The sequence below is a fragment of the Enhydra lutris genome, unplaced genomic scaffold (genome assembly GCF_002288905.1).
Source record: "Enhydra lutris kenyoni isolate GAN:26980312 unplaced genomic scaffold, ASM228890v2 scaffoldscaffold59, whole genome shotgun sequence".
Classification (NCBI taxonomy): Eukaryota; Metazoa; Chordata; class Mammalia; order Carnivora; family Mustelidae; genus Enhydra; species Enhydra lutris.
The window spans coordinates 7,044,370-7,068,085 of record NW_019154143.1 but is presented as its reverse complement, the minus strand read 5'-3'; positions in this window follow the sequence as shown (position 1 = coordinate 7,068,085).

Here is a 23,716-nt window from a genome sequence, read left to right as displayed (position 1 = left end):
TCCCCAGAGTGCTGGCCCACTCATACATGACAGACACACCCCTAGCTCATCGTCTCCTTTATTTCACTACGGTCACTGCCCAAGTTCCACCCTCCAACCTGAAAGCATTAAACCATGGAAACATCTTGTCTGGTGCCTCCCCAGCTCTCTTGATCACCCCTACCACCAACCTAAAAAGAGGAAAACGGACAATCAGGGATATACTGCCACATGCACTCACATAAAACAGGCAAGATGGGCTATCTGTTGATGGAAAGAGGAGCTGGTGAAGACCAGCCAGATTTAGAGAGAAAAAAAAGAGTAAAAACAGTCTAGCTCAGAAATGATAAAGACACATCATCGTGTGAGCTGCAAAAGATTAAAATATTTGTAATAGCACTACGTGCAACTCTGTGGCAACAAGTATGAAACAGTCAGGCTCAAACATTTGATTACTGCCCACAGTAAACATACGCTGACTCAACCAATACATCTTCCAATGCCATTTCTTATGCTCAATAATTGGTTCTAAATATAAACAAAAAACATGGACACTGAGATTGCTTGGGAATATTTACCTGCTTATACTAACAATTTTGTTTTAGGTTTTAATCATCCTTATGCATAATTGTCATCAAAAAGCTATTACTTTTTGAACATTTATTATGTGCCAGGCAATATTTTAAGCACCTCATATTGGTTGTCTCCTTGCAACTCTGTAAGGTGCTACTACCGAAGAATGAAGAGACTGAAGCTTGGTAAGATTAACTTTTGTAAAGTCAACCACCAGCTAGAAAATGGCAGGGCATGGAATGGAGCCTAGTAAGTCTGATTCCAGAGTTGGTCAGGTTCATCAGACTAAGGCTTAACCATTACTTTAGGATATGCTATTATAAGACAGCCCCTAAATCTTAGCCACCTGAGATAACAGTTTATTTCCCAATTAGATCACAAAGTCTGATCCAGTCAAGGAGTTCTCCATAAGAACTGGCCCTGTGGTCCCAGGTAGCTTCCATTTTGCAGCTCTACCATCTCGGCACATAGCTTCTACAGGTGGTGCGGCAGAGAGCGCGCTGACAGTGGCACACTGCCTGGTAAATACTCCTCCTGGAAATGACATGTGTCCTTTTTGCTCCTGGCTCATACCTCAGACTAAGCACATAACTACAACCTAACTGCAAGGGGAACCAGAGAACATCTTCTTGAGCGCCCAAGAAGAGAAAAACAAAATGGGATTTGGTGCCTCTGCCATAATGCTCTCCATCGCTTCACTTGAAAATTCTTAAAGAAGCTGTTTTATATAGGATAACTGTAACTTTAATCGATAGAATGCCTTATAAGAAGTGCACTGTATATCTAGAACTATCTCCTTAAGGTAACTGTGGAGGAAGAGGAGACTCTCAAGGTCACAATCAAGCTCCAAAAGGTCATTAGTAACTTAAAATAAAATGAAAAAGAGATTTGTTTTGCTTCTTAGAAGGATGATCAGGAACAGACAATATGGGGCACCTGGGTGGTGCAGGTGGTTAAGCATCTGGCCCTGGGTTTTGGCTCAGGTCATGACCTCACGGTCATGAGATTGGGTGGGCTCAGAAACCTTTAAAAAGAAAGAACAATATATTTAACAACAAATCAGAACAGACCAAATAAGACCAAACACCAGCCTAAAGAGCCAGGGTAGCCACAGGAACCCATTATTGCTACCAGAGGAAAGGGAAGACACAGAAAGAAAAAATGTAGTTGGAGAGATGGCATGAGACTCCAGATAATGTGATCTCTCCCTGACCCCCAGTCTTTAGTAAAGCTGATGAGATGAAGTAGAATAAGATTTTTTTTTAGATTGATTTAATTATTTGACAGAGAGAGATCACAAGTAGGCAGAGAGGCAGGCGGGGGGGGGGGGGAACGCAGGCTCCCTGCTGAGCAGAGAGCCCGATGTGGGGCTCGATCCCAGAACCCTGAGACCATGACCTGAGCCAAAGGCAGAGGCTTAACCCACTGAGTCACCCAGTCACCCCAGAATAAGTGATTTTTAATTTTTGGTGGAAAATGACGAAAGAGTTACATATGCGGGTCATTGTGAGCTTCATCAGAGGTGGTTGGCTGGACTCAGGAGATAGAAGCCAAAGAGGCCATGAGAAAGTAACCCCCCAAGAAACAACAGAAACTAGAATTTAAGTCCTTTGTCATATTTCTTAATCAAACTAAAGCCAATTATAAGCCCATATCCATAGAGTTGATAATATAATTCATATCAGTCATTTCTGGGGGTCCCCCTCCTCAGGGTTTCAGCAAAGTCAGAGCATTATGCAGAGCCAAGCACAAGGGAGCCCCCTGAGGTCATTACTCATCAATCTTGGCTTGGTTTTTTCTGTACCTCTTGTGGGGTCCTGGGAGCGCTGGTCAGGCTGAGAGCCACTGTGCCTCAGGCCAGTCCTTCTACCCTGGTCACTTACTCAGGGTACAGCCACAGCCTGGGAAGAGGTCTGATGTATTTGAGCATCTCAGGCCTATAGTATCCCTCCAGTCTTGGGTTGAATCTCTTTCTCCCTTGCTACTGCCAAGGTGCTACAGACTGAAAGTCTGTGCCTCTCCCAAATTCATATGGTAAATCTTAACTCTGAAAATGATGGTATTTGGAGGTGGGGTCTTTGGGAGGTGAACAAATCATGCAGATAGAGCTCTCATGAATGAGATCAGCTCTCATGAAACAGAATTTTATAAGTGCCCTTATAAAAGAGACCCCAGACAACTATCTGCTATGTGAGGATACCAGAGGTTGGCAGCCTGCACACCGAGCGAGGGCTCTCACCAGAACTCAGCCATGCTGGCACCCTGATCAAGGCTTCCAGCTTCCAAAACATAGAAATGTTTGTTGTTTATTAGTCACCTGTTCTGTATATTCTGTTATGGTAGCCCAAACTAAGATCCAGGGGTTCCCTTGTTCCCTGCCCCCTTTCCTCCAGAATGTCCACAACATTTTCAGGTCTTGAACAAAAGACAGGAAGATGCCCCAACCTCACATAATGTCTACTCTCAATTCTTCAGAACTCTGAGATAAGTAAATACTAAGCATTGGGCTGTCTTAAAGAATGGAGAAAAAAAAAATGAAGTCAAGTCTTCCACAAAACAAAGGAAAACCCTGCCAATATACATACACAGAATACACACACTAGGAAAAAATTTTTCACAGGAAGTCCAACAGAATGATAATAGTAGTTACTTCTGAGAAGTGGGATTATGAAATATGCTTTACTTTCCAAATAGTTCTGTGGTGAACACATGTAACTGCTGTAATAAACAACCATCTCATAGGCTGAGGAGAACTCACCAACAAATGGTCTCCAGCCTGCCACCGCTCCCACCTCCAGCTCTTGCTTCTCTGTCAGAAAGCCTTCTCCAACACTGGGAGCACCTGCTCAGCCTGTGGAAGTGCTGTGGAGTTGCTGAGTTTGGGAACAATCCCCAGCTTATGGGGAATGTAGTCAGGAAGTATATAAACCCCCCATCCTCTAGGTAGGACAACTCCAGTGTGTGTACCGAAGGGTACTTCAGAGAGCTCCAGTGGGATCCATCCCCACCTGTCCGGACAGGAACCTGCTTATAAACAAACCTTCTATTGGCTTTTCTCCCTTCCCCATGTCACCTACCTCATTTCCTCAGCTGTGTTTCCTGAGATATCTTCCCAGATAAACTACTTCCAGAAGGGTCTGATTTGGGAGCGGGGGAGGGGAATGTGAACTAAGAGAGAAAGTCAACATTTCACAATCATGAGCTTGTTTGCATCTGTCTATAATGCAGGGAGCTCTGCTAAGAGCATCACAGAGCAAGGAAATCTGGATTACCAAGCACTAACCCTCATCCTTTATCTCTGTACCTCTACATCACCTGGCATAGAACCTTGTCCACATTAGATGCACTATTAAATGCCCGTGGAATTCAATAAGATTTTAATTCATCATAGCCGTAACAGAAACTTGAATCCTTCCTTCAATGAGCCAGCACCAACACAGATTCAAAACCAGGCCTGTGAGTCACTGTTCGCAGCCCAACCAAAGTGTGCACCTTTGAAGGGTCCTGTATAGGGCCGCCTGGGTGGCTCAGTGGGTTAAAGCCTCTGCCTTCGGCTCAGGTCATGATCCCAGGGTCCTGGGATCAAGCCCCACATTGGGCTCTCTGCTCAGCAGGGAACCTGCTTCCTCCTCTCTCTCTGCCTGCCTCTCTGCCTACTTGTGATCTCTGTCAAATAATAAATAAAATCTTAAAAAAAAAAAAATGAAGGATCCTGTATAGTGAGAGTGGGTTTTTATAACTCAATACCCAGGAACACCAACATGGTTGAAGTCAATGTTGTTAGTTTACAAATCAGTTCAAGTGGGCACCGTTTCAATGATGGCAAACATTAGAAAAAGCCTCCTCTGCCCATCCCCTCTAGAGTTGTCACGTCCTTTGCCACCAGCAGAATCTCCCCAGTGTTAGCTACCCTCAGAGAGTAAATACTGGTTCATTGGCATTCCCTTAATATAAGCTCTCCATGAGCCACTGCTTCCACAATTTGCTGGTATGATGAGAATTTATATTCCTAATGATGACAGAAACACTAATTGCATGATCTTGAAGTGTTACCATCAAAGAAAAATTGAATTAAGTTTAATTGGAGTATTTTTCAAAAGTTGGCCGTCCATCTGGGGGCAGCTAGTACCTCTCAATTAACCAGGATGTTTTATTAGAGTGAGTCCCCAAGCATGCTGAGCAATCTGAAGTATATGGACTACAACACGTGGCACAGTTAACTGTTTTGTCCCTCTGCCCCATGGCTAGTGTGTAGCTTGTGCCTTTCAGTTTGGCATCCTAAAAGCAAAGAAGGAGGCTGAATGGAAGAGAGGGGAATCCATAAGAGCTTTGACTTTGGAATCAGACAGAAGTTTGTAATCTTTGTTTCCACATTAAAACTAGCTCATTATGACCTAGTAGATATTTAACAAATGAGGTGAGCATTTTCATGGCTTTTTAAATACCCAGAAAAGAATCTCAGGCACCTGATGGCATTGAAAACTTCCAGAAAATGCTTCCCATCTCCCATGGCACTGGAAGCATGGGATTCATTTAGGATTGATCTTGCCAAAGGAAAGTCAGCAAAATTTCTCCTCTCTTTTGTTGCCTCAGTCCCCCACTCTGCCCTCTTTTCACTCTTCCTCTTGAGTGCTCCCCTATCAGGGAAGAGTGGGTAGATTACAAGCATGGAACATTGTTCCACAGACCACCACCCGCATTTGGGGTTTTGTTCAAAATTAAATGTCAATGTGAAGCGTTACTAGATGAAGAGAGCAATTCATGTTTTAATTGTCTTTATGTCTGACTTGAGACAGGAGGTGGGAAGACAATAGTGTCTTCACTATAGAAGTTTGATGTACTCCTACTTGATAGAGTCTTAATCTTTGGATGTATGTTCCAGTTTTCTTTCCTTTCCCTCCTATTGCTATCACTACTTCACCTTCTCTTAGTCTTATTGTTACATATTTTCATATGTAACAACTTAGTGCATCTGTTTACATTCAAACCCAATTCTCCATCTTCTAAATTGACTATCATGTTCTCTACCCAAAATCATTAAAAGAAGAGTTAACGAGTAAAAATGCCCTTGTACATATTGCATGGAGCACTGGGTGTAGTGCATAAACAATGAATTCTGGAACACTGAAAAGAAAAATAAAGAAAGAAATAATTTTTTTAAAAGTACATAAAAAAATAGCATTATGCTATTTAAAAAAATGCCCTTGTACTTCTTTTGCCCAAGTACCCAGTTTGAGGTTAAATCCAAAAGCAATGATGAATTCAAAAAACCAAAAATATGTACAACTACATCATTCTAATGAACAACAAGAAATAACCGAAGGAAAAGTACTATTACAGCTGTGATCAAGGACTAGTGTAGCTGTGACCCAGATAAGGTACCCAGAATGACAGAGTGGCTATAATTTGGGGTTTTTTTTTTTAGTTAGGTCACCTGCTCCCATTGTCCACTACTTAAGCTTTCTAAGCCTCAGTTTCCTTACCAAGTAAAGGGAGACCCAATTATCCCAGGCCACAGCAGCACTAAACAATGACATGAGATGATGCATGTAAAACACTGAGCACAATCTTAAAACATAATAAAATATCCATAAAAGGGAGAAGCTAATTCTGAGCACAGAGTTATTTCTTTCTGCTAAAACTCATTTTCCTTCTCTTCATTTTCATTTCGTGTAGTTTATACTTGAAACTAATAACCTTCTTTCCTTCCTGATTTGCTTATGTTCTCTGTTTGTCATCAATTAGAATCTCAGCTATTCTGGGAAACAAGGCCTAATTCACCATGGGTGTTGCCACTTTCATTGATAGTAATTGCTAACAGCAGTGGCTGCTCTTGAACCTTAACTAGAGCTGTCTTCAAAGGCACTGACTAGTTTTCTTCAGCCAGTGGCATCCTGATTATGCATTTTCCTACCTCACACTCCTGTGCCCTCAACATGGTATTTATGATCCCTACCCTCTAGCTCACTCCTTCAGGAAAACCATCCTGAAATGCTGCGCAGTTTGAGAAAGTGGAGGGTAATGAGGAAATAGGGAGTGAGTTGATAAAGGAGCCAAGGACAATGGAAAGTCTGACAGGATTCACACATAACAATCAACAGTGAACAGTAAGAAAAAAAAAAAAATACAACATAGCTGAGACAGAAAAGAAGTACAAATTTCTGTGTTGTGTTTTATTTTACGATCTTCCTGATTCCAAAGGAAAGAAGCGAAACTTGCTAATAAGCTTATGATCAAATCAAATTTGGAGCTTGGTAATCATTCAATTAATTGAGTGTCTACTATAGAACAGGCTGAACAAAGCAAAATCTCTCCCCCCAGAAAGTTGGAGTAGGTTGCCGGCTAGCTTGGACCAACTTAGCTTTTCTTTTCTTGCCCTATGGGTCTAAAAATTAAATGGATTTAAAAGAAGCCCAAAAGTGTTCACTTGTTTTATTAATTTTTTTTTTTAGCAGGAGGCTCTTGAAGGAGCCACACTTGTGCATTAAAATGTATCGCAAGCACTAGGGGGAAAACAGAGATGGAAAAAAGAGCTTTCATAAACTAGAAGGCACACAAAGTCCAAGCCATCAAAATCAGAAACTGTATTGATAATAAGTGAAGGAATCAGAGAGCCTTTACTACTTTTCCCAAGTTAACTCAGTTAAAAGCCAGCAAGCATCATGGAAGAAATATATGACTATTGGGATTTCCCTTAGCAAAGATAGCAGAACCTTGGTCTACAAGTCATATAACAGTCATGTATATTAGAACCTAGAAATAAGAGTAATATGAGTCTGTCTTCTGATTCTCCATAAATTCTCTCTGAATAATTCTTAACATCTAGAGGTTTTGCTGAGAAAAGTCTATTTAAGAATTAAAAGATCAGGGGGGTACCTGGGTGGCTCAGTCAGTTGAGTGTCTGCCTGTGGCTCAGATCATGGTCCTGTGGTCCTGGGATCGAGCCCCAAGTCAGGCTCCCTGCTCAGCTGCGAGTCTGCTTCTCCCTCTCCCTCCTCCCTACTCGTTCTCCCTTTCTCTCTCAAATAAAATCTTTAAAAAAAAAAAAAAAAGAATCAAAAGATCAGGTGGACATGACAAGCGGTTGTCAAGAGAATGGTTTTTAGTGACTATGTGTTGCCTTTCCTGTTACCACCCCTCCTATTAGTAACTCATGTCAGAAATTCTGTTGTAACCAAATATTTTGAAAATACCCAGTAATTTACAATTTTCCCATCTTTAGATCACAGCTCCCATTCCCAGACTGTATTAACTTTCATAGCAATAGGTAGCTCCCTTTATTACAATTATTATGGTTAGATTTTTACATTGACTTGGATGATTAGTTAATTAGTTTCATTTCCAGAGGGCCACTACCAGGGTATAAGTGCCCTGAGAGCAAAAACCAAGTTATATTTGCACTAAGTGTGCTAAGAGCTGGTAATTCAGTAATAAGTTATATTTGTACTTATTACTGAATTACTAGCACTTAGCACATAGTTGGACCTCAATAAATATTTGTTAATTGAATAAACATTCAACCTCCAAGGTTGTGGAATTGGTTATATTCCAACTATAACATTATGACGGACACAGTTGGTGTGAATAAGCCATAAGGAATTGGGGAAAGGGAAGCAAAATGAGATTCTTTGTGATAAACAGTAAATTGTGCCTGTGAGAAAGTCCAATTTAACTCCAGGAAAGAACAGGCATAAATCCATGGGAATCAAATGTACTCATGTCAGCTGCTCCAGCAGTTTTCAAAACTGATATTATCAATAGTTGCCATCATCATCATCCACATTATTTGGGGCTCTTTTTGTGCACTTTATATATATTATTCTTAACATCCAGTAATCCTCAGGCATTCATTACCCCCATTTTACAACTGAAAATATTAAGGCCCCAGAGTTCTTAAGCAAGAGAACAAGAACTCAAATTCATTTCTGCTCCAAGCTTACTGGACTTCCTTCCCCATCTTTTCCAGTGGGAGGTCTTCCTAAAAATTCACCATCTTAGACCTCACAGCTCCAGAGTCTTGCCTCCCCATCTCCCTTCTGGCAGCCATTAGATTCATCTAATTTTTTCAAAGAAAAGGTTTCTGCGCATGATGTATTCACTTCTTACAGAATCCTGTTCTGACAGCTCTGGCTACTCTAGCAAAAGAGTAAATGTCACAGGCAGCCCTAGGAGGAATTATCATACAGTGACATGCTGAAATCATTCCTTTTTTGGCTTATGGGATACAGCCAACTTGAGACTCTTATTCTTTTCTCACTAGAAAGCCATAGAATATGAACAAAGGGGTCCTTTTGTTAAAGTAGCCTTTAGAAACCTTAATTCTTTTTTGTTTTCACATATAGGAAATTCAATGGTTCAAAAAAGGAAAATGCCAAGTTTTAATCATGTTGCACTTTCCCATCCAGAAGCACAATTATTTGCATAACAGAAACTTCATAAGTGTTTACTGAATCTAACTAATGTTTTAATAGATCCTATATCCCAGGGAGAAAGGAAGATCCAGTTTGAAGATGATAATGAAGACAAGAAATCAACCTAATCAGATTTGGTGGCAAGTCTTGAGTGTAATTGAGTGAAATTATACAAAAGTGCATGGCTCTACCTAGTCCATGTTGCGACACCTTCGTGAGCACCAATCCAGAATACCAAAACCAGAGAATGCCAAGACCATTAGAGCAGGCTTGGAGAGACTAGGATTAGATTTAATGTGGCTTTCTTTCCTCTCATTTACAGATGGCTTTGGGAAAGTAAAGGTATTTCTCATTGACCCATGTTTACATGAAACTTCAGATCCCCTGTGGGAGGCTAGGATAGAAAAACAAGGAAACCATGTTGGGTACAATGTAAATAGCATACATCAGTGAGTCTCCCTCACTGTTTTTTTTTTGTTGTTGTTGTTGTTTTCTAATTTGAGAGAGAGAAAGAGGGAGAGCAAGCAAGAGAGCACAAGCAAGGGGAGCTGCAGAGGGTGTGCAAGAAGCAGACTCCCCACTGAGCAGGGAACTTAATGTGGGACTGGATCCCAGAGTCCTGGGATCATGGCCTGAGCTGAAAGTGGACACTCAACCAACCGTGCTACCCAAGCACCCCAAAATTATCTTAATAATCAGTGAGGGTAGGGGCACCTGAGTGGCTCAGTGGGTTAAGTGTCTGCCTTCGGTAGGTCATGATCCCAGGGTCCTGGGATTGAGCCCCACGTTTGACTCCCTGCTCAGTGGGGAGTCTGCTTCTCCCCCTCCCTCTGCTGCTCCCCTGCTTATGTTCTTTTACTCTCTCTTGCAAATTAAAAAAAATTATTAAAAAAAAGAATAATTTTAGTTTTGGGGTACCTGGATGGCTCAGTAGGTTAAGCATCTGACTCTTGATTTCGACTCAGGTCATCTCATGGTCGTGATTCTCTCCCCTCCTCCCCTAGCTCATGTGTTTGCTTTTAAAAGGACAGTAATTTTATTCTCTTTATTGGATTTCAGTATCTAGTATATATATATATATATATATATATATATATATATATATATATTAAAAACACCTAGCTAGGGGCACCTGGGTGGCTCAGTGGGTTAAAGTCTCTGCCTTCGGCTCAGGTCATGATTCCAGGGTCCTGGGATTGAGCCCCGCATCCCTGCTGAGCAGGGAGCCCGCTTCCCTCTCTCTCTGCCTGCCTCTCTGCCTACTTGTGATCTCTGTCTGTCAAATAAATAAATAAAATCTTTAAAAAACAAACAAACAAACAAACAAACAAAAAACACCTAGCTATATACCTTCTATTTTTCATCCTATTTAGAAATGTTTGGTCTTTTGTCAAAATATTGATAAATATAATAAGTAAATGACCTGAAGGAAAGAACACCTCTTGGGAAACATTTCAAGTTAAAAGTGTTCCCCACTTTAGGGAAATCCAATTTATGAAATTCTAAGATTCAACCCAAGTCTGTGTACAAATTATGTATTGGGAGAAGGAGTGGAGGATTATTTGAATTATAAGAATAATCTGTTTTATTACACAAGATTCTCTGAAGGTTTCCTTTAAATGGTGCATTAGTGCATTCAAAATATGGGATAGATTTAATGGAATGGATGAAGTTAATATAGTGTCCCAAAGCTCCTTCTGTCAGATAGATACTCAACCTCTGGATTCCATTCAACAAATTTACAAGGAAGGCTTGGCTATGGTAAATACTGGCGGTGTGGAAAGAAGGCACAGAAGCAGTGAGTTGCCTTACCTCCCAGGAACATAAAAATACAGGATTTTCTTTTGTTCCAAATGGTCTTGGATTCTAAGACCAGCAACCGCAATTTAAATGAATCCCCAGACGAATTAACCTTATTGTTTTAATAAACTAGATGGAGCATTCCCTTACATGAAAGCAGAGCTTAATTAAAACTGAAGTGTAGATGAGCTGGAACTGAAGAGAGAGGAAGCACTATGAAAACCAAAGCTGTCTTTCCTCTCATGCTCTCTCTCCCCAAGTACACAAAACAAGCAGTAGTATGCACAGGGGATATCAGAGCCCTATTAGGATAAAAATAATCATGCTAATAATACAACCACGGACAACTCTTATAACGATTATAAAGCATTAATTATATCAAACTGAATTGCTGATGTTATCACAGTAATGACTACTTTATGGAAGTAAATCTTAAAAACTAGTTTCAAATATTGACAGTACTCATAACAACTGAAATTGCTTCCCTTATCCTCCAATAAGGAGGCATTTTCTCAATGGCAGGGATTAAAAGGACACGTATTTAAAAGTCTGGAGAAAAACTTCTGAAGAGAAGACAAGATGACCCCTTTTGCTCCCAAGTGGCACTGAACATAGATAGGTTCACTTCTTCCTGATTCCTACTGAGATGATTTCCTATGTTTTCTCACTACTTCTTCAACTCTCCAAATAAACTCATCACCAAGATGCCCATGCATCCACTGTTTCTTTTAACCTGAAAAAAACTCACCTGATTCCAAGTCTGTCTAACTGTTTAACCTCACCCCATTGTTTTAAGAGATTTCAGGAAGGAAAGAGAAAAATTCCCCCTGCCCCCATCTTCCCACCACTACCTCCATTCTTGCCTAAAATCCAATGATACAAGACTTCAGAGAAATAAAAAAAAATTATCTCATGATGAAAAGATTAGGAATCCTTAATCTATATTCCTTGCTGACATTCATTAATGCAATCTGGGGCAAAACGTCTGATAAGTCAGAGGTTACTCGATGTCCTAATAAATCACCTTCAAATGACAGACCCAGTTCAAGAGAGAAGAGGCAGCTCTGTACTGCAGCTACGTCAGGCATACTAAATGTTTCCTGTACCAAACCCCGCCTTACTTAGCTCTCTTGTGTCTGACATTCAGTACCCTTATATTTAATGTATATGTACATTTTATGAGATAGATCTCTCATAAGCAACATGTCAGTGAGTTTGGGGATTTTAAAAATCTAGTCTGACCACCTTTATCTTTAAATTGAAGTATTTTTAGCATGTTTACTTGAAATGTAATTACTCATATATTTGCGTTTAAACTACCATATTACTGTTTACTTCTTACTGCTTCCATCTGGTATGTGTTCTTTTCTTCTCTCTCTTTCCTCCCCCCACCCTCCTACCTTGGCTTCTTTAGATGTATAGAATGTGTTCTTTTTTAGTCTGTTTTCCTCTTATTTTCTTTGTACTAGTCCTACTTGGGGTGTGTATCTGTGACTTGAAGGTTTTTGTCACTTCTGGAAAATTCCATGCCATTTATCTCTTCATATATCATCTGTCATATTCTCTTGCTCTCCATCTCACCTTTTCTTTTCTTGAAAATATTAAGCATGGCTATTTTAAAGTCTTGCAGGGTCTCATAACTCTGCATCTGGATCTCCTGTGGGTCTGGTTCCTCTGTCTCTTCTTTGTTTTGGTCTGAAGTCACAAATTTGTGTTTTCCTCATATTATGTGGAAAAATGTAGAGAAAACTTGAGGCTCTGCAATACAGCATCTTCCTATTAAGGAGTTTTAAATTTGCTTCTGGATCTAGGTTAAGGGTGTTTGCAATTCCAGATCACCACAATTCAATCAAGGGCTGACAAGATCCAAAACCTATCTACTTCCAATTTACCCTTACTCCTAGGGAGTACACCTTTGAGGTTTGAACACAAAACCTGATGAATTTGGCAGAGCTCCCCCCTTGGTAAACCCTTAACACTGGTGTTTGTTGCACTAGCCCTATAAGACTATCAATGCCCTGCTTAAGCTTCTCAGCCTTCGAATTTTCTCCTGTAGAAATCTCTTCAAGAAAGCAGCCCCCAAAGCCAGCATTGTCTCTTTGGGTTTCGTTCTTCTCCCAGATCTTTGATCGCTAAGTTGTCACTGTCTTATTACTTTGTTAAGCCTTAGAACAGTTGTTTTCCGTAATTGATCCAGCTTTTCCACTATTCCCAGTGGAAGGATTGGCCCAAATGACCTGATTCACCATTACCAGAAATGAACTCCAAATGCCTAGAATCTAACCAATGGAAAAATGTCTTTGGCTAAAGGCTTTGCTCCTACTTAAAATCTAAACACCAACAAAGAATATATTAAGCCTATCACACATTTACATTTTCAAGGAAATGCATTTTGGGGTTGAAGGGTAGGGTTGGGTGCTTTAAATTACAGTTTAGCTGGTGGGAATGATTTTTCCAGAGCCCCTTGATATACAGGTAACAGGGACAAACCAGTGTAACACACTAATTGACACATATTTTTCACGGTAGAGCTTTGTAGATGCTGCTGTCTGGATGGTTCTTTGCCAAGAGTGCCTCACTGTAAAGAACAGTATAAGGACAATAATCCATCTATCTGTTGCTGCCAATGGCAAGGTCAATCAACATTTGTACTGTTTCCCCTTAGCATGAAAAATCTGTTCAACCTTAGCCTGATAAGCAACTCTGATGCCTTTCCTCAGGGAAGCACTGGCTACTAATTGTAATATGATTCTCTGGGTATTCCATAAAATTTATGCTCCCAGCTGAGGGTTGGGATGGCTATTTATTCCAATATTTATTCTTAAGAATTGTGTGTGTGTGTGTGTGTGTGTGTGTGTGTGTGTGTGTGTAAAGCACTAAGCTGGGTGATATAAAAGGTAAAAAAGATGAATCTTATTCCTACCCTTTCATAACATGATTCTAGTTACCATGGTTTTAAGAGTTTTATCGTACACATTTTTTATTGTAAGTCATTTCAAGTCCTTTTTGAAAGCAGTCAAAGCATAAATAATTAATAAGTCTATGAACAAATCTTTATCCCTGTTCTCAAGGAGTTTATGATCCAGAACTAACTCAGCTTACTGCAGAGTTAATCAGGATTGGGTTGCCCTTGAATGGGAGGTCATTGAGCTACTTCAGAGCACACAGGGATGTTTTTTTGAAGCAGACACCGAGTTCTCTTCCCAACAACCAACTCTCATCCTTCCTTTAAAAAAAAAAAAACAAAAAATAAAACATAACCCAATTCTGTTGATGTATTTACCTTCCTTACCTCAGGGAAAGCTGACCAACCATCCCTCCCCCCACTACAGCTCCAGGAAAGTGTGGATCCATCTAAAGTTAATTCTCTTCCCCTGGCCAGAAATTAGGGCAGTGATAGGCACATGGCCCAGTTCTGGCCATTGAGATGAGAGCAAGTCTCCAAGCAGTTCTTAGGACAAAGCCACAAAAAGAGACTTTCTCTCTCCTTTCTCTGAACATTTCCACATTTAACTATGGCACCTACACCTGCAATAGGCATCTTGCAACAAGGCTGAGGATGCAACCAACATAAAGAACAGGAAACTCTAGGGATGAAAAAGACATAGCTCCTTGATGACACCATTGAGCCAGTGGGTTTAAAGTATAACTACTCACTATAGCCATGATTTTCAAGGGGAGAATATAAAAAGTAAAAGTCCTTTAAAAATGACAAAAAATAAAACTTGTGGTAAAACTAGATGGAGCAGTTTTTGTAATGTCCTTTAATATTCCAAGAAAAAAATAATAGGATGAGCAATATGATCTCTGATAACTATATCTATCAGGTTCAACTATAATACTCCCCAAAGATTTTAAAAGCAACTACTTCAAACAATCTCTTCATCATAATTAGTATGTTTCTAGCCACTGTTCTTGACCAAATGGCTAAGATCTCAACCTTAGCACTATTGATATTTGGGCCTAATTTGGTGGGGGCAGGACTTGTCCTATGTTGGATGTATATCAGCATTGCTGGTACCTACCTACTAGATGGCAGGGGTATCCCTCATTCCTTGGTTGTGACAACTAAAAATGCCTCCAGATAGTGCCAAATGTCCCCTAGGAGGGGTGGGGGCAAAATCACCTCCAGTTGAGAACAATGACCTAGATAAAGTGACTATTTTACCCACCTCAATCTAGTATGAAAGAAAATATGCACTTCTTTTAAAAATACACTTATTTGGGGGCACCTGCATGGCTCAGTGAGTTAAAGTCTCTGCCTTCAGCTCAGGTCATGGTCTCAGGGTCCTGGGATGGAGTCCCGCATCGGGCTCTCTGCTCAGCAGGGAGCCTGCTTCCTCCTCTCTTTCTGCCTGACTCTCTGCCTACTTGTAATCTCTGTCAAATAAATAAATAAATAAATCTCAAAAAAACAAACAAACACCTATTTTATTCTTAAAAAAATTAACATTTTGAACACTAGATGTTCAAAATGTAATGCAGAAAGTCATTTATATAGCCCAACCCCTAACAGTTGAGTGTATAAGCCTCAATATTTTTTCCATTCATATGTTTGCATATAGAGATAATTTTGTAAATATAAATGGGATTGTAATATAGGATATTACACAATACAAATCCTATAAAAATTACAATATAAATCCTATAAAAATAGGATTAAAATATATTTTCTATTTCAAATTTTTTATTTCCTACTTATAAATGTATATAATGCATCTTTTCACACTTACATAGATTTATACATATTATATATGTATATTTCCAAGCCTTATCCTTTATAATAGCTCAGTGGTATTATATTGCATAAATGGCCCATAATTTATCTACATAACTCCATAAAAAATAAACACTGGAGTTATTTCAAATTATCTGCCATTATTAAGAATGCAATGAGCATACTTGTATGTAAAATTTGCATACACATGCATTTCTTTAGGATAAATTACTTGAAGTGGAATTAATGGATCAAAGGTTATAAAACCTTTTTTTGAAAAGTGTAAGTGTACCTCCAAATGTGGAATAAGAATACAAGGATATTGCATAGCATTCAACTATGCTAATTTATGTATGAGAACAATTAAACCGAGGAAGTTTGGGAGTAAGTTACTTAAGGTCATCCTACAGTGGGGAAAGAGGGCAAAGCCAAGACTAGAACCCGGGCATCCTGACTCCTGACTCCCATTCTCCTATATTAAAAAGGGAGAAGCATGTGGAATTCCAATTTACAGTGCTACAAGTTTTATAGATTTTAGAGAAAGCTGTTCTCCATTTGTCTGGCTTATTAAAAAAATAAACAAGAGTTTTATAGGGAGCAGTGATTCTCAACAGGGAGTTAGCTTGTCACCCACCCCACTCCCAGGGGACATTTGGCAATGTTTAGAGATATATTTCGGTTATCATAACTGGGTAGGTGCTATTAGTATGAAGTAGACAGAAGCCAGAGATGCTAATTTCCTATAATGCAAGAACAGTCATCATAAACAATTACAGGGCTCAAAATGCCAACAGTGCTGAGAATGGGAAACCTAAACAGAGAAAAAAAATTTTTAGATATACAGAAGTAAACAGTTTTCCAATGTTTGGTCTAGGAAAACAACTAAGGACCTGCCATGTCTCTTCCTTACCTCATTCTACCCATATTAATGAATACAAAAACTAGATGGCAGTCACCAGATTTGGGAGATAATCATTAACTACATTCTTCTCTCCACGAAGAGTTTGGCTCCATTCTATAAGATACAGGAATGGGACAAATGATAATGAAAATGACAGCACTGGACTTTCAGAGAAGATGGCAGAGTAGAAGGATCCTAAGCTCACCTTGTCCCATGGATATACCAAGATAATACCCACAAAGTGTAAATAACCCAGGAAAAAATACAAAGATGGGCAGACTCCTTAGAGTTAAATGAAGAGGACAGGCCACATCGAAGAGGGCAGGAAGGGCAGAGACATGAAGCCAAACTGACCCACAGGATTGTCTGCAGGAGGGAGAGATACTGCAAGCACAGAGAGGGGAGAGGACAAGTCCCATGTCGGGTACCCCAAGTATAGGGGACGCACTTGGAAAGATGAATCCCCATAACATTTGGCTTTGAAAACCAGAGGGACTTGAAAATTAATGGGGCTTAACACTTGGAACTTTAAAAATCAGTGGGTTTTGCTTTGAGTGAGCTGAGAGGGTGAGAGTAAGGGGAGTCCCCACCCTCAAAGAGATAGCACAATAAACAGCCCCACTGAGATACAGCAGTTTGGAAAAATGCCTGCGGTATCCAAGAAAAAGATTTATTTACTAATCTCAGAGCATGTGCTGGAAGGGCAAGAACCTTGAGGGTACTTCTCCAAGAACAAAAGAGCTGGCAGGCTCCATTTCCATCCCCTGCCCCCTGAACTAGATATATAGATACTTGCAGGAACTAGTGCAGTGAGCAACCTCTCTAGCCTTCCAACAGTGTGTGCTATTCCCGGGCACTTCTGCAAAAACACTGCCTCCATCTTGGCCAGGACAGGAATTTTCCAGGTTGGCTGCAGGTCCCCCGCAGTGGACCAGCATCAAGCTTGCTGGTACCGTGTGCCCTACCCTTGTGTTCTCTTATGGACATGGCCCCTCAAATGTGCCCTGGGCAAAAGCCCATCCACAGGGGGGCCACAAGGCTAGCGAGGTACAAGCAGCATTGACAGGGCCAGCACCCTTCCAAAGTGATTCCTGCACCAGGAAGAGGGGAAAATAACTACACATACCAGTCCAACTTGTCCCAGCTAGGGGTTGGGAGCAGATATCTGTTCTGACTGCTGGTCCCACCCACCAATCAAAGCTTCTCAGGGACAACACAGGGAAAGTGCCCTGCAGTTCACAGTGCTACTGCATCTCTGGCAAACACCTGGCCTGGCTCACCTTAAGCTTAAGGCAGCCCCAGACCAGTATATTAACACCACAGGAAGCAAATCCTGCCAACAACAGGGAAAGAGAGCCATTGCAGATGACTGGACTGAAGGCAAACACAGTTCAGCCACAAGAGGACACATACAATACACATAGGAGACACCCCCTGAAGCTCAGGCTCTGGTGAAAAAAGGGCACTGTATTGTAGAACACTATGGGACCTCTTTTTCATGGCCACTACTTTCAAGGTCAGAAGACATAGCTGACTTTGATAACACATACAGAGACACCAAGAGTTAGATAAAACAAGGGGATAGAGGAATGTGTCCCAAATGAAAGAACATGACAAAATCACAGCAAGAGAGCTAAGTGAAATGGAGATAAATAATATGCCTGATAGAGAACTGAAAGTAATGGACATAAAGATACTCTCTGGACTTGAGAGAAGAGTGGAGGATCTCAGTGAGATCCTCAACTAAGAGATAGAAAACATAAAAAAAGAACCAATCACAGAGGAAGAATAACTGAAATTAAAAATATACTAGATGGAATAAATAGTAGACTCGAAGAAGCAGCAGAATGGATTAGAAAGCTGGAGGACAGAGAATGGAAAGCAGTCAAGCTGAACAGAAGACTAAAAAAAATGAAAATAGACTAAAGGAACTCAGCAACTCCAAAATAACATTTGCATTATAAGGATCTCAGAAGGAAAAGAAAGAGAAAAGGGGGCAGAAAATTTATTTGAAGGAATAGAAGAAAACCTCCCAAATCTGAGGAAGGAAACAAATCCAGAACCAGGAGGCAGAGAGCCCACAAGAAAATCAACCCAAGGAGGTCAACACCAAGACAAACAGAATTAAAATGGCAAAATTAGTGATAAAGAGAGAATTTTAAACAGAAGCAAGAGAAAACAGTACATATAAGGGAAACACCATAAGACTAAAGGCCAAAAGGGTGTGGTACAATATAGTCAAAGTGCTGAGGAACATCTGGGTGGCTCAGACAGTTAAGTGTATGCCTTCAGCTCAGATCATGATCCCAGAGTCCTGGGATCAAGCCCTGCATCAGGCTCTCTGCCCAGTGGGGAGGCTGCTTCTCTCTGCCCTTCTGCCCCTCTCCTTCTGCCTCTCTACCCCAAATAAATAAAATCTTTTTTTAAAAAGTGCTGAAGGAAAAAAAATGTGCAACCAGTACTCTATCCACCAAAGCTATCATTCAGAATAGAAGGAGAGAGAGAGAGAGTTTCCCAGACAAATAAAAGTTAAAGGAATTTATCACCACAAAATCTAACCCTACAAGAAATGTTAAAGGGAACTGGGAGTGGAAAGGAAAGAGAGGAAAGTGGGAAGGAAAGACAGTAGGCAGGAGTAAGAAAAGTAGGAAGCATAAAAGCAGTAAAATTAAGTGTATCTACAAAAATCAGTCCAGGGATTCACAAAATTTAAAAATGTAAAATATGACACAATATACCTAAAATGTGGGGAGAAGAGGAATAAAAATTCAGTGCTTGTAGGATGGGTTCAAACTTAAGTGACCATCAATTTAAACCTAATGTTAACTACAAATCAAAAGCCAGTAATAAATGAGGAAAAAATAAAGAGAAAGGAATCCAAGTATATCACTAAATGCCATCAAATCATGATAGGAAAGAACTGAGAAACTCCAAAAACAACGATAAAACAAATAACAAAATGGCAATAAGTACATACCTATCAATAATTGCTTTGAGGGGCTCCTGGGTGGCTCAGTGGGTTAAAGCCTCTGCCTTTGGCTCAGGTCATGATCCCAGGGTCCTGGGATCGAGCCACACATCGGGCTCACTCAGCAGGGAGCCTGCTTCCTCCTCTCTCTCTGCCTGCCTCTCTGCCTACTTGTGATCTCTGTCTGTCAAATAAATAAATAAAATCTTTTAAAAAAATTGCTTTGAATATAAATGGACTAAATTCTCCAATCAAAAGACATGACAGAATATCCAAAAAGCTAGACCCCTTGATACGCTGCCTATAAGAGACTCATTTCTGATCTAAAGACATGCAGACTGAAAGTGAAGGGATAGGAAAGCTTTATCATGCAAATGAAAGTGGAAAGGCTGGGGTAGCAATACTTATGTCAGACAAAATAGAGCTTTTTTTTTTTTAAGATTTTATTTATTTATTTGACAGAGAGAGATCATAGGTAGGCAGAGTAGCAGACAGAGAGAGGGGGGGAAGCAGGCTTCCTGCTGAGCAGATAGCCCAATGTGGGGCTCGATCCCAGGACCCTGGGATCATGATCTGAGCTGAAGGCAGAGGCTTAACCCACTGAGTCACCCAGGTGCCCCAAAAAATAGAGTTTAAAACAAAGACTGTAACAAGAGATGAAGAGGACAATATATGATCACAAAGGGAACAACCCAACTAGAAGATATAAAAATTGTAAATATTTATGTACCTAACATTGGAGCACCAAACACATAAAGCACCTAATAACAAAGTAATCAACAGTAATATGATAATAGTAGGGGACTTTAACACCCCACTTACATCAATGGACCATCCAAACAGAAAATCAACAAGGAAACGATGGGTTTGAATGACACATTGGACCAGATGGATCTAACAGGTATATTCAGAATATTCCATCCTAAAACAGAATACACATTCTTTTCCAAGTACACATGGAATGTTCTCCAGAATAGATCACAAGTTAGGCCACAAAACAGATCTCAACGAATTCAAAAAGATTGAAGCCCTAGCATGCATCTTTTCCAACCATAATGCTATGGAACTAGAAATTAGCCACAAGAAAAAATCTGGAAAGAACCCAAATTCATGAAGGTTAAATAACATGCTACTACATAATGAATGGGCTAACCAAGAACTCAAAGAGGAAATAAAAAAATACATAGAGATAATTGAAAATTACAACATAGCAATCCAAAATCGTTGGGATGGTACAGAAGCTGCTCTAAGAGTAAAGTTTATAGCAATATAGGCCTACCTCAAGAAGAAAAATCTGAAATACACAACCTAACCTTATACCTAAAGAAGACAGAAAAAGAACAAAACTCAAAAGCAACAGAAAGAAGAAATAAAGATTAGAGCAGAATAAATGAAATAGAAACTAAAAAAATAATATAACAGATCAAAGAAACTAGCAGCTGATTCTTTGAGGGAAAAATCAACAAAACCGATAAACCTTTAGCCAGACTCATTAAAAGGGGGGGGGGGCGCCTGGGTGGCTCAGTGGGTTAAAGCCTCTGCCTTCGGCTCAGCTGCATCGGGCTCTCTGCTCAGCAGGGAGCCTGCTTCCTCCCCTCTCCTCTGCCTGCCTCTCTGCCTACTTGTGATCTCTGTCTGTCAAATAAATAAATAAAATCTTTAAAAAAAAAAAAGAGGGAACTCAGAAAATCGGAAATGAAGAAATAACAACCAACACCATGAAATACATATAGGAGAATATCATGGAAAAGTATATGCCAACAAACTGGACAACCTAGAAGAACATCCCAAAACTGAACCAGAAATAGAATATTTGAACAGACTTATTACCAGCAATGAAATTTATTCAGTAACCAAAAACCTCAAAAATCATGGGGCACATGGGTGGCTCAGATGCTGGCCTGCCTTCTGCTCAGGTCATGATCTCAGGGTCCTGGGATGGAATCCCACATCGGGCTCCTTGTCATTGGGGAGTCTGCTTCTCCCTCTCCCTCTGCTCATGCTCTCTCTTGCTCTCTCAAATAAATAAATAAATCTTTGAAACAAAAAACAAAAACAAATGAAAAAAACTCAAAAATCAAACAAAAGCCCAAGACTAGAGGGCTTCACAGGTGAATTTTACCAAACATTTAAAGAGTTAGTACCTATTCTTCTCAAACTATTGCAAAAAAAAAAAAAAAAAAAAATAGGAGAGGAAGAAAAGCTTCCAAATTCATTCTATGAGGGCAGCATTACCCTGATACCAAAACCAGATAAGGACATGAAAGAGAGAACGGACTACAGGCAAGAGCTCTGATGAATGTATATGCAAAAATCCTCAACAAAACATTAGCAAATCAATCATTCACCCTGATCAAGTAAAATTTATTCCTGAGAAGGGTGGCTCGATATTCTCAAATCAACCAATATAACACATCATATCAACAAGAAAAAGGATAAAAACATGATTTCAATAGATGTAGAAAAAGCATTTTACAAAGTAACAATGTGATAAAAATTCTCAAGAAAGCAGGTTTAGAGGGTATATATCTCAACATAATAAAGGCCTTATATGAAAAACCCACAGCTAACATCATGCTCAGTGGTGAAAAACTGAGAGCTTTTCCCCTAAGGTCAGGAACAAGACAAGGATGTCCACTCACCACTTTTATTCATTACAGTGCAGGAAGTCCTAGCCACAGCAATCAGACAACAAAAAGAAAAGGAATCTAGACCAGTAAAGGGCTGTGTCTTGTATGAGACTGATGAATCACAGACCTGTACCCCTGAAACAATACGTTATAGGTTAAAAAAAAAGAAAAGATATAAATTTACTAAGAAAAAATTAGGATAAACAATAATCATTTCATAAGTTAAAAAACAAAACAAAACAAACCCGGGATGCCTGAGTGGCTCAGTTGGTTAAGCGTCTGCCTTCGGATCAGGTCATGATTCCAGGGCCCCCCTCAGGCTCCTTGCTCAACTGGGAGCCTGCTTCATGCCCTCTGCCTGCTGTTCCTCCTGCTTATGTGCTCTCTTGCTCTCTCTCTCTCTTTCACAAATAAATAAATAAAATAAAATCTTAAAAAACAAACAAACAAAAAATCCTTGCCTGCATGACAAAAAAAGTGCAATTTAAATGACTGCCTTAAGTTAGTATTAATATTATGTATTAATACTGGTTCTTCAATTATAATCAATGTACCACACTAACACAAATAAGGGAAACTTGGGGAGTAGAGGGAGACAGGCCATAAGGCAACTCTAAACTTTCTGTTCAATTTTTCTGTTAATATAAAACTGCTTTAAAAATAAATTCTATTAAAATCTTAAAAAAAAACAAGTAAAACTTTCTTATTTGCATATGGCCTGATACTATATATAGAAAACTCTAAAGGCTCCAACAAAAAACTACTAGAACTGATAAATAAATTCAGTAAGTTTGAAGGATTATAAAAATCAATGTACAGAAATCCATTACATTCCTGTACACTAATGATAGAGTAGAAGAGAAATTAAAAAAAAATTCCATTTACAATTATACCAAAAATAATAGAATACCTAAGGATAAACTTAACCAAGGAGGCAAAAGACCAGTACTCTGAGAAATATAATACACTGATGAAAGAAATTAAAGATAGCACAAACAAATGGGAAGATACTCCATGCTCATGGATTAGAAAAATATTGTTAAAATGCCCATACTACCCAAAGTAATCTGTAGATTTAATGCAATGTCTATTAGAATAGCACCAGCATTTTTCACAGAACTGGAACAAATAATCCTAAAATTTGTACTGAATCACAAAGACCCTGAATAGCCAAAGGAATCTTGGGGTGGTGGGGTTGGGGGAACAAAACAGGAGTTATCACAATCTTAGATTTCAAGATATACTACAAAGCTCAAAACAGTGTAGAAGTGGCACGAAAATAGATACATAGATCAGTGGTACCAAAGGAATAAACCCACAATTACATGGTCTTTCTTTGACAAAGGAGTCAAGAATATGCAATGGGAAAAAGACAATCTCTTCAACAAATGGTGTTGAGAAAACTAGACAGCTACAAGCAAAAGATAAAATTGGGCCACTTTCTTATACAATACACAAAAATAATTTCTAAATGGATTAAAGACCTAAATGTGAGACCTGAGACCATAAAAATCCTTGAAGAGAGCACAGCAAGTAATTTCTTTGACATTGGCTGTAGCAATATTTTTTATTTAGGTCTAATCAGGTAAGGCAAACAAAAAGCAAAAATAAATTATTGGGTCTTCATCAAAATAAAAAGCTTCTGAACAGCAAAGGAAGAAACCAACAAAACTAAAAAAAATAACCTACTGAATGGGAAAAGATAATTGCAGAGGACATATTTGATAAAGGGTTAGT